The sequence below is a fragment of the Leptosomus discolor genome, chromosome 2, assembly GCF_034619465.1.
Source record: "Leptosomus discolor isolate bLepDis1 chromosome 2, bLepDis1.hap2, whole genome shotgun sequence".
Classification (NCBI taxonomy): Eukaryota; Metazoa; Chordata; class Aves; order Leptosomiformes; family Leptosomidae; genus Leptosomus; species Leptosomus discolor.
The window spans coordinates 68665807-68678178 of NC_141392.1; the positions used below are offsets into that span (position 1 = coordinate 68665807).

The 12372-nt window shown below is 45.6% G+C and overlaps 1 non-coding gene across 1 annotated transcript; it reads left to right on the top strand.

The window, feature by feature from the left end:
* The first annotated feature begins 1130 nt into the window (after window positions 1-1130).
* On the top strand, window positions 1131-1202 carry TRNAE-CUC (transfer RNA glutamic acid (anticodon CUC)). The gene has a single exon. It is a non-coding gene; the product is annotated as a tRNA-Glu (tRNA).
* Window positions 1203-12372: the final 11170 nt, after the last annotated feature.

Sequence of the window (12372 nt, forward strand, 5' to 3'; positions counted from 1 at the left end):
ATGAAGTCTGAAGCTTATCTATCTTAACATTGAAAATGTTTCTTATATACTGCATTTCAGAGGCAGAGGGTTTGAGAACTAGAGAAATTTGCTTGTGTAGAGAAAACCTCCTTATATTATGGACACTGCTTAAATAGGGAAAATTACTTTTGCTAGTACAGCACGCAGATCCACTTTGCTCATGAAGTCAACCCACCAGAGGAAAAAGCGCTCATGCAGATGTCATCTGCATCCATAGCAGAGTTTTCACTCCTCTCATAGAAACCTTACCAAAAAAACCAAAGTCACAGATTGGTATCTACCATGTAAGGAGGCACTGGCAGCGCAGGGCAAGCGAACCGCAAGTCCGGTTGCCCTCTGTGGAGCCTCGGGCTTCCACTTGAGGTAGGCCCGTTGATCGGCTCTCCCTGCAGACCCAACACCGAAAACCGGACAAGCTGCGGTCTTTTTGTTTTCACAGCCTGCCTAAGAGCAATTAAGACGGAGCGGAGGGAGGCACCGCCGGCACGGACGTTCCTCCCCTCCCGGGAGCCGCCGGCCGGGATTTGCAGTGCAGAGCCCTTGGCCGACGAGGCCCTGCCTAGAGCTGTTACAGCAGCACCCTCTTCTAAGGACAGCGTAAACAGGCAACACGAAACAACGTAAAACAAACCCGCTCCCGCCGGGGGCCGCCACCCGCCCAAGCAGCCCGGGGCGACGGGAGGGGCCGCGGCGGGGGGAGGGAGACCCGGCCCGCCTCGCGCTCCGGCGCCTTCCCCCTAGCGGTCCGCCCGCTGCCCCGGCCGCGCAGCTCTTGCCTGTCGCGCTGTGCCGGGCACGGCCGCTCCCGCTCCTGCACCGCCGGACTGACGGCAGGGCCGGGGCTCCGTCCCGCCCGGGCTCCCACCGTCTCCCGCCCGCGGCGAGGGCCCCTCACCCGCCTCGCCTGAGGCGCCCTCCCTCCTCCTCACCCTGCCGCCTTTCCCCCCTTCCGTGGCGTGGAATGGAACGTTCTTTCGTACACACAGATAGATCTGGGACTTGGTACTGCCCAGAAGGGGGAGCACAAAGAAGAGAAACAGTAAGGGCGGTAGGGGGTGTAGTTATGTGCATTAGCTCTTGAGAAAGTAATTAGAAAACGTGATTGTGGATCCCTGGTGGTCTAGTGGTTAGGATTCGGCGCTCTCACCGCCGCGGCCCGGGTTCGATTCCCGGTCAGGGAAATTCGATTTTTGTTTTTGCTTCCACTGATATTTGACCCGCCTCGTCTGCTTTTACAAGTCAGGGACCATCCGGCCGGCTACTGGGCGAGCCTGAGGCGTCGGCGTTGCTGCGCGGCAGCGAGTTTTAAGACGCGCTTGGCAGTTCGGAGGAGTCGTGCGTGAAGGGAGCGTGCGAAGTCTCAGCGCCCTGTGCAGGTGCGAGCAAGCGGGGGAAGGCTGCCCAGGGGTAGCACCTGTCCGGAAGCCTTCCCTTCACAAAACTGCGTATGGATACCCCGTGGCAACCCTTAGGGTGTCTAGGAGTCAGCAGAAGGGTGCTGGGCAACGTCTGCCTAGAGGGACGCTGACAGGGCTGTTGGCTAGCACTTAGAAATACCGTACTCTCCCTTTCCTTGACTGCTCTGGCAGCTAAGGGTGTTCCCATACCTTTTCCCCCACAGATGAATGGTCATTTGGTGCCGTCGTGAATCTCTGAGCCACGGCAGTGGGGGCTCCCTCAGCTGTCACTAGCTGTGCACATGGCTCACTGACTGAGGGTTGTTTTCCCCAGAGGAGGTGGGAAGGGTTGCCCCCTGCACCTCTGTCCTGCCAGGAGGGGGGCTGCAATTCTCCATGGTGTTTGCTTACCTAAGGAACACATAGGCAGTCTGTTTGCAGTGTATTCGCACAGCCTCCAGCACGCAGAGTTGTTGGGTATATGGTTGAGGGGGGAGAGATCCCAGGTATTCTTGAGGAGGTGGAAAGAAAGAAAGGGGAGAGGGCAAAGGGAGTTTTAATACCTCCTTGTCATTAGCATCTGTCTTGCTCCCTCCTGCAATGAAGCCCTCACCACACCTTCTCGGCTCGTAGAAACGGTGCGTGTGCCCTGGCAGGTAGGGAGGATAGAGGTGATGAGAACAGGGTGAAGCCTCTTCCAGTCCTGCGGCAGCAAGGGAGGACCTTGTCCTCCCAGAGCTCTCAGCTCTGTCCCGTAGCAGAGCACATCAGCTGCGATCCAAACCTGCATCCAGGGCTCCAGCAAGAGCTGCTTTTCTCTGCCTGTAGCCCCTCACCTTCCACCCCTGCCCGTGATTTGTGGGGTGAGAGAGGGGGCAGAGGGAGGACCTCTTACTCCATGTTGGAGCAGTGCCTACCTGTGGTGGGCTGAGCTTGACTAGCCACCAGATGCCCCCCCAGCAGGACAGGGGCAGGAAAAAAGATGAAAAACTCGTGGGTGAACACAAAGGCCGTTTAATGACAGAACTCAAAGGCCACACATGGAAGCAAAGCAAAAAAAGATTTATTCTCTACTTTGCATCTGCAGGTGATGCTCATTGACTTTCTGGGGAACAGGGCCCAGTACACGTAGCAGTTGCTTTGGATGACAAATGCCTTAAAAATTAATTCCTCCCCCCATCCTTCTCTTTGCTTTTATTGCTGACAGTGCTGACAGTCACATGGTAGGGAATACCCTCTTTGGTCAGTTTGGGTCATCTGTCCCCGCTGTATCCCCTCCCAAATTCCCCCCTCATCCCCCAGCCTACTGGCCTTGGGAGGGGGGAGCGTTGGAGAGAGAGCTTTGGTGCTGTGAGAGCGTTGCTCAGCAGAGGCCAAAACACCAGTGTGTTATAAACACCCTTCTAGCTACAAATACAAAGCACAGCGCTATGAGGGCTGCCATGGGGGAATCCCAGCCAGACCCAGTACATTGCTGCAGGTAAAACAAGCCATGCTGATAATAAATGGAGTAGCTTAGGCAGACTGCAAAACAGAGGCTAGCATACCTGGCAGATTATGCTTTAGAAGGGATCATCCCGGCTGCCAGGAGCAAGCCATGGCCCTTGCACCATCCATATAACTCCTTAATACTGGCAAGCCATGCTTTATGCATGGGTACTTTGCCCTTGTATGAAAGCACCACTGGAAATAATGGCTTTGGCTGCCTTTCCCAGGGTGTGCTGGAGGCGTACTGCAGTCTGGGCGGCCCTCCAATGCGGATAGGAGTGTCTCATGAGAAATCCCAAGGTCCTCCACTATATTTTTTATGACAAAGAAGCTTCAAGGGGGGCAAAGTGATGGGAATCATCTTTGCTTTAAGGCAGAAAGCAAATAGTCAAAAGGGGTGCCATCAACCTTTAGATATTAAGAAAAGGTGCCAAATAATGGTTAAACACAAGGACCAAAGGGTGTAACCTAAGGAATTATTGCATTCCTGTGGCTGGAGGTTGTTAAGAGTGGGCTGGGCAAACATCTTGTCAAGGGTCTCAGACTGGGCCAGGGGAATAGCTCAGTGGGTCTTCTAAGATCCTGGAAGTCCTAATTTTGTTATTTTATCTTGGACTTTCCCCTATAATTGCCAGTTCACATGAGTTGCACTGAGATAGCTGTGTAGGGTTCTTAGATTCCCCCCCTCTCAAAATGCCTTACCAAGTTGGTGTAAGAAGTTGCTGTTTTCTACCTCCAAAAATGATGGGTCATTTTAGAAGCAGGTAAGTGAATTTCAGGTGTTGACTAGTTTCACAGAAAAGGTATAGGTATGGTTTTGCAGAATAGGAACAAAAGAAGTATTTCCTTTGGTTTTAACACATTTTGTAGCAGTTTGTTTGCACTCTTTTAGCACCATGAGTCCAGCTTTAGAGTCATCTAAGATAATCATATGTAAGATTTTAGAAACCTGCAAAAAGACACAAAAATAACTCTTGCACACAAACAAAGAGTACAATTTCCAGTATTTTGCTGGGAATGGAAGTATAGTCTCTGAAGAGGCTACCTAATGGCCTTCCCAATCCTCTTCTGTCCAACAGCAGACTTGAAACTTGCCCTTGTGCAGAGGACAAATATCCATCCAGCAAGGAGTCGGAACCAGTCCTCTTGCTGGTGTCCTACCACTTCAGGCCCCACTATGATTAAACGTGTCCTGGTTTGGGGTGAAAAGGCTCCAGGATCAGTATTCACTTTCAGCATGGGCTGAACAGTTAAGGCAGTTTCTGGAACCCTGTTTCCCTGGCCTTAGAGTAATGTGATAAAGGGAAGGAATAGGGTACTTGTTTTTAAGAGGTGGAAGAAGCATCTTTCCAGAGACTTCGTTGATATTTTTGTTTCAAATAATAAGAAGTAACTCATGACACTGGCATGCTGAAGCCCCAGAAAAGATGGGCTATTTTGCAGAGGACTGGCAGTGCAATCAAAAGCACATTACAAAAGCGACCTGCCACATATCTGCACAGGCTAGAACAGAAGCATTTCAGACAAGTATAAGATCAACGTCTTCTTCTTATTATTATTATTATCATCATCATCATCACTACATTCTCAAAGTGTAGCCGAGTTTTCTTCTAACTGTGATATATTCTGATATACTGGATCACAAGTACTTTTACTTTCATTTCTCTTCTTCCTCAAAAGCTTGACGAATTGTCTTCCATCTCACAGCAAAGGTTGATGGGAGTGCACTGCAGCAGAAATAAGGAAGGTAAGGAAGACAGTATCTTAACTGTAGATCAATTTAAACCAGCAGCTGCGTTTCTGGTTAAGACTGTTAACACTTTTTATACTTTATCGGAAAATTTGGCAACAGGAGCTTTCACATCCAAACTCAACCTTTTATCTCTGGCATTACCTTCTCTTTCTGGCTACCTCCTTTAAGTTGTAGTCCCATATTAATTCTGCTTCTTAACTTTTGTTCCAATCTTATATGAAACCTCTGGCCTGTGAGTGAACATAAAATACTGTATTTCTTTTACAACCAATAGACTTTTAGAAAATGAAAGCTCCTTTTTTTTTTTTTTTTTTTTTTTTTTTTCCCAAAGGCATGTTTTCTGCCCTCATATTTCATTTCTATCTGAAGGACATACAGTCATTGGATTTATTCTGTTCCCAGTATATTCTGGTGGCCTCTTATCCCCTTATTTTTTGTTTTATTGTGGACATAAACAAGTATAACTTCATGCCATCCTCTACAGGGCAACAAGCCTCTGCTTATTCATAAAAATAGCATTTGAGCATGCCACAAGGTGGCACCCCGGTCCCATGTCTGCCACCACCCACGCGCGGCTCCCAGCACGGTCCCGGCTCTGAAGGTTTCAGATTCAATTTCAGAGATGAACGTTGTGCCCATTTAATTCCCATGAGCTATAGAGTAATGAAGGCTTTGTGTTTCCTGATAAAACCAGCTTCATGTACAGATGAAGCTGTTATTAAGCCAAATCACATGCAACGTGTTTCCTTGAGTCTAAGCTGTACATAGAAGATTTACAAGCTGTATTTTAAAAAGCCTTAATGTAGCATTTAAAAAAGAGAAGTTACAAAGCATAATCAGAATACGACTTGTGTTCTTTAACACCTCAGTCTGTCTGTGGTGTTGGTACATTGATATATGCCATTACCAGAGTGACAAAGAACGATGTGGCCCTGGACGTGTTCATCCTACAGCCACTCCATCAGGGACCAGCAGCATCTCTGCTTTTCACCTGTAGGTTTTGAACTGAAGACAGTGCAGAAAGTGTGTGGCAAGGCAAAGGAGGGAACCAGAATATTTCTGCATCCCAGGTCAGGATCCCAGGGCATCAGCTGCCTGGAGAGACAAGGGTCTGGTTTCATTCCCTTCTGCACGGATTCACAAAGCTGGTGAACCATGGGAGCAGCCTGTGCTGTGACATTAGTGCTGTTGTCACCATGGTAGTCAAAGGACACAAACAAGGCAAAGTGTTTATTAAACTGCTGCAGATGGAAGAAAACAAAAATAAACATGCTTTCAGGCACACAATCCCTTCTCCAGACTTTTTTTTTCCCCCCTCCTTTTATCTCTCCCCAAGATCTTTTCTGTAAAATAGTACTATCTTAAAACATAACTGTAAATCTCTTTCCTAGGTGCAGATTCAATATGGAACACCTCTTGGACAGTGAGATAAACTAAAAAACCATAATAACCGCAATTCAAATCCTGATAGGACTGTCCCTTCAGAACTACAGTTGGAAAACTTACTCTGAATCATGTTTTAAGATAAATTATTTTATCCAAACCAAGGCATTTTATTTAAGGTGATGGTAATGAAAGTCCAATGCAGATTTAATTACCACACACAGATCTAGATAATACTATCCAAGCACCGTTTTCCAAAAAGTCCTTTTATAGGAGCGATTGCCATGTCCTATTAAGAAGTGCTCTGATCATGAAACTATGAAAGCTCTGATCCTTTTAAAAGCCTGAACTTTTTCACTTACATGCTGAAAATCTGCTTTCTAGACCCCTTTTATTACTGCCTTGTGGCTACAGTCAATCATTACCTTCTGCTTTTCCATGCTCTGTTTCCCATGTGCTCTTTTGATTAATCACATTTTGAGTAAACTATATTGACAATGTTATTATGCTGTGCCTAATCTTTGTCTTGCTGGCAGGAATACGGAGCTGGGAGGTGCCAGCTTCCCCCAAAAGCAGGAAAATAATAACAGACTATAAATTGATATTACAACACATGTTCTGGCTGGTGGTGCTGCCCGCTGTGTATAACAGGGAATAGCAGTGACCCAGGCGAGGCCAAGGCAGCTGATGGAGCGTGGCCACAGCAGGGTGCCTTCTGCAGCTCTGCCGTCGAGCGGCTGCACACTCAAACCAGCCCTGTATCCTTTGCGAGGGATTTTTTGACAAAAATGACAACTCTGTATTCCATAAATGGCTTAATTGGTATTGTGTAAGCTGCAGTTCTGTGCAAAAGATCCAGCAAAATAAATGAAAGAAACAGGAATGATCTTACCCTCCGTTCAGATAAGAGACTGCCTGTCCAATTCTGTCAGGATGAAGTTTTGCAGTGTATAATCTTCAGTTTGTTTGTTCTCTACTCAAAGCTGGGTAGAAAGTCTCATCTTCAGATTTGTTTGGACTATGGCCCTGGGTTGATTGAAATGGAGCATCTTGCTGTAGCTTGTTGAGTAGCTTTCATCCCTCCAACCATACTGCATTCATCTCCCCATAAGCACACACCTCCCCCAATGCTGAGTGCGAAGCACAGGAGACAATGAGCATGAGCTCCTATCACCGTGATTCCCCTGCCTGCTGCGAGGCTCACAGGGAGCCCCTGTGTACATGCCAAACCCGGTTCCAAAATGCTCATCTCTGGGCTTCCCACCACCACCTCCCCAAGTCTGTGTTTGGTGAGAAAGGAGTGACGGGAGATGCTGGTGACTCCGGCTGTGAATGCAGCGGTATGCAACAGCTCGCTGTGACATGCCGAGCTGCCACACTTCTTCAGAAACAGACGTTTAGAAGAAGCACCCGTCACTCCCTGCCTGTCTGCTTTCTTGGTGACTGCGCTGCGTTGCTGGGCTGCTTGGAGTGGGTAACTCACGGCAGCGTGAGATACTCATGCCTCAGGCTGCAGGAGCGGGCAAGAGTCACCTTACCCCAAGCAAGGCAACGATGCCCCTGTGACAGCTCAGCACAGCAGTCCCCAGAAGTAGTGTCCTCTGCTTATTCATTCCCGTCATGTTGGTGTACTTACAGATACTTCAGTGCTTTTGAAAACCAGCTATCTTAAAATCTTTTGTACCTACTGTCTGTTACAGTTTGCTGATCCTGCTTTAAGAGTAAAAAAAATTAATGGTTAAAAGTAATCTAATAAATTCTGCTTCTCCTCTGGTCATGTAATTTGAAGGGGATTTTTCTTCCATGTCATCCCTTATGCCACCAGAAATTTGCCTCCCTCAATAGCATCTGGGCTCCAGGACAGTTACTATCTTCAATTAACTGGAGGCTTATAGTAAGGGCCAGAAACTCTACTTTAGAGTGCTCACAAGATGATCATGAGTTCGGAGGCAATCTTCCCCCTGGAGTCTGAGGTCAGATTTAGATAAGATCGAGGACAAGAAACTAAATAACACTATTCCCACTTTACAGGTGGGCAGCCAAGAAGCAGAGTAATGAACAGTTGTATTTCTGATGTGTTTGAGCAATCAAAAGGAGCTTGACACTTAAATAGTTTTACAAATCAGATAAACAGGAATGCATCCTCTAAAGTTTTGGTCCTCCAGGGGCCTGGAAGCATGAATAACTTTATTTATACGAAGAGTCCCACTGAAGTGGAATATTTCCTCTGAGTATGCCTAACGTTTTTAGTCCCTCTGCAGGATCAGTCCTTTAATGCATATTGTTCCTGAACTATCAGACTGATTTGAAAGGCAACAGGAGCCCTCCTTTAGCCAAAAAATAACGCACTTCAACAGTAGCTAGAAGATATCTCTATAACATGCCCAGCATTTCTTCCCTTAAAGGGTAATACACAGGAAAAAAAAAAAAGTCTTTATTTGTCTTTTTTGTTTCCAATTTCAACCACAAGCACAGAAATACCCCACTGCAAAAGCTGGGCATATGGGCAAGCAGGTTTTACATATTTATATTGAATTATTGCTTCTCTATTGTTTTGTTGGTGGCTACTGCTATTGGGCATCCTCGGGTTTTGACGGTCACATCAAAGGAGCTGCTCTGGCGTGAGAACCGGTCAAAGTGAGCCAGATAATTCATGGATTTATTACTGAGGTCGGTTCCCATGATTGTCAGTGGGCAGCAGCCACTGCTGTGTTGTAATCCTCATTCTCTTGGTAAGGCACATACTGCCTTAAAAAGGTTTAATGATCCAATAGTGATTTACTAATGGGAATCTTTCTTGTAGATTTAGCAGGCCTTGAGGGAGGACAGGACGGCGCATGAAGGTCAGTTTTCAGCAGTATCGAGAAACATTTTTGTTTGTTTTGTTTTGAGGTTCGTGTTTGTCGTATTTTTATCCGCTAACTGAAATAATAAATTGAAGGGACAAAGTCATTGTAGCTGGGCAGGTATCAGACCCGTGATAAGAGTGGAAGGGAAGGAAGCAGACACTGATGATGGCAGGTCACAACTGAAGACCTGAGGTAATTATCAAAAAACCCACACTTCAGCCTTTGTGACTGACGAAAGGAAGCGAGCGCAGCGAGAGCGACCAGGGCAGCCTGGTGAAACTGCAGCCTTTTGCTGTGGTTGCAGCCCATTTGCCTTGCCTTTCTGTCAGGAAAGGAGGGAGGGGGCTGCTCGATGCGATGGCTGCCCAAAAAGAGGGCAGGGGAGGGAAAAGGCAGCTTTGCCTATCCAGAGGAAAGGAGATGCTACTCACACCGAAGGAGCCAGCGTGCCCCGCCATCGCTCCCCCTTGCCATCCACCACGGTGCCTCTTCAGAAAAACAAACCCAAGAAAAGCCAAACAAAATAAACTCCCTTCCCTTCTTCTCCACCAAAATACGTTTAGAAAGCGACAGAGGGGGAGGAGGTGGGGAGAGAAACGATGTTATTTTATTTTAAGGCTTGTATATTAAACCCGAGTGTGCTGGGAAGTGTCATTAAAAATTATTTGAATACCCACACACAACAGACCTCATCTTGTTAATCATCTAGTTACAAAAGTGTACCCTAAATGCATAACACTTTGTTTTAAACTCCTCAAAGCAGAGTGCTTCTTTTAACAAAAAATAAAGTTACTTGTCTCTCTGATACACGAAAAAAAAGATACAGCATTCAGAGTTGAATCAAAACCAAGGGGGAAAAAAAGTGTAAGCCTTGAAGTAATCATAATTTTGTCTCCTTAGGTTTATGTATCGCCTTGTAGGAATTTATTAGATTTTCACCTACCACACAGTAATACAGAATACTCTTTATGGGTATTCTTTACAGGTAAAACACTTTTCTTTACATCTTCAAGTACTATAGTGTTTCCTGGAGCAGTGTGTGGATTCCATAGAAGGAGGTCTTGCAGTGTAACATATATGAAGACATGGGCAGAGTTAGAATTTTCCCAGCTGTTAGGCAATTGCAATCACAATTTCAATGTTGCATCGAGGCATTTTTTTCACCTGAAGAGGACTGTAGAAGAGAAAAATGCTGAATACGATCTGTGTGGAGAGCAAAATTAAGTTACCACCTCAGAAGGGCTTTCCTGTAGAATAAGTAATAGCAGTGTTCTAGATAAGCATTGTCTAAAACATTTAGCTTTGCTAGAATGCAACATCAGCAGCTGCAGCTGCTCCTCCTAAAAAGAGTCTGCCTCTTCAGATCATGAAAGTAATTCAAATAGATACATTTCCTTTTATTTCCTTTATTCATTTCCTTTTGCTTCTGATTTTTGAATTTCTAGGGTACACACTAATTCGTTTATCCCAGCTTTGTATTGCCACCAAGAATGCACAAAAAGATCCCTTTAAAAAGAAATTATACTGACATCATCTTATAATCACCACCACTGCTGCGGCCAGACCATTAAGAGAAATTCTGAAGTTAGTGTTGAATGAGGTGTTGACTGGTCTCAGTTTTACAAGATGGATAGATGATAAAAATACACTATCATTGAATGATTTTAATACTGTTCTGTTGTTTCTTCAGGTGACAAAGAGGCTTATTCTTTGAAAAAATTACATCACATGTAAAAATATTACTAAGCTTCGAATCCTATCATTCCACAGATGATGCAAGGTAGAGAAGGAGAAATCCAATTACCTAGCCACTCGCATTTAGTGCCACCTAAGCAACCTTGGTTTTCCCAGGCATCTGCACAGGGCTGGCAGAGGTGACACAGGGCATAAGGGCAACCTGCACTTTCCAGAGTGATAGCTGGAGCCCAGCTTAGGACATGGCAAATATTTAGGCAACTGAATGCAGACTGAGTGATTATATTTACACATTAATAGCACTTTACAGCCGCCAGTAGTAGCAATTACCAGAGGAAAATAAACAACCAACCAAATGAACAAAAGGACCAAAACCAAACCAAAACACCTCTTTTCAGAGAATTATCTGTCAAAATTTTGTTTCAATCGTAAATTGGGAAAGTCTGGGTTTACCCTCGAGTTGAGGTCCCAGCATTTCTAGCACCCGCCTGGTGCTCTTCTGCTTACGGTCACGGTCAGATGTGTTGCTGCAGTCATCCCTTTTGAGACCTTTACTCATCAGCTTCCAAAACACAGGTCTTTGCTGTGTAAAATGGTGAAGCAGAGGAACAAAGCACAAGTAAAAATTTCAGCATTGAGTAAAATTACACTCAGGTTCAGGCAACAGCATCACACAAATAAGACTGGGCACATGAAGCTTGCAAACATAGCTACACCAATTTCTTCATCTTTTCTCAAAGCTGGGCAAAACTACTTATGACAAATCACTCGGATACTTGTTTGTGTGACCTCAGGCTATCTGTGCCTATAGAAGCAGATGACTGATGAGACTGGTGACTACAGGGCTGGTTACAGTCCACTTCACACTTCAGTAGTATTTTCTAATGTAGTATCTTCTGATGAAAAGACGCTTGTGACCTTTTTCTGTTACGAAGAAGAAATTTCTCATTCACAATAGCCCTGAGAGTTTACCAATATCCATGTCCCAGGCTTCAGTAAATGCCCTTTACTTACCTCATGACATCCCGATTGAAGTATCATCTTTCGGAACAGCTGCAAACAAACATTTTGAAGGCTCACACTAAGGAGGCAGCAGCATGAACTGGCACCTCCTGGCAGTTGTTCAGCCAGGATACAATTATTCTACTTTGAATATATGCATTCTGCCCTCGCCCACAGTAGCTGGTTTTTCTTCTGGGGCAATACCTAATGCCGGATTTCCTCCGCTTGCAATCAGAGGAAACGGAGGGCAGACAGCACCATCTCTCATTTACCTGTCTGCTCTCTAGGGTAATAATCTTCTCTTGTGTGACACAGTCCCACAGCTACAGCTGCCTAAGTGCTTTTTATTTGCACTGCTGAGGACTAAGGTTTAGAGCCTGCTAATGCTGAGTGACAGAATTGGTTTTTAGTTTTTTCCTCTTAAGAAAAACATTATAGGAAATTGCATAACCTCCTTTGATCCTCTTGATAACTGGAATTTAAGGTTGCAAACCCATCCATTGCAAAGTTAGTCAAAGCCAACTACTTACTGTTGAGCAAGCAGCCTGATTTGCCTTCTTGTGCTACGTACTGTGGTCTAGTCCTAGAACACATAAATTACGACCTCTCTTCTTCTTCCAGGTCCATTCATCGTTGAATGCAGAATAAAGATAGAAAAGGGCTGAAGTAAGGTTGCACGTGCACAGCCACGAGTCCTACGTTTTGGATCTTGGTTATGTCAAGGAAACAGCTTTCCCTCGCTCTGTTTTAAAAATTGCATAGACTTCAGCTCTGACCTGTTAAC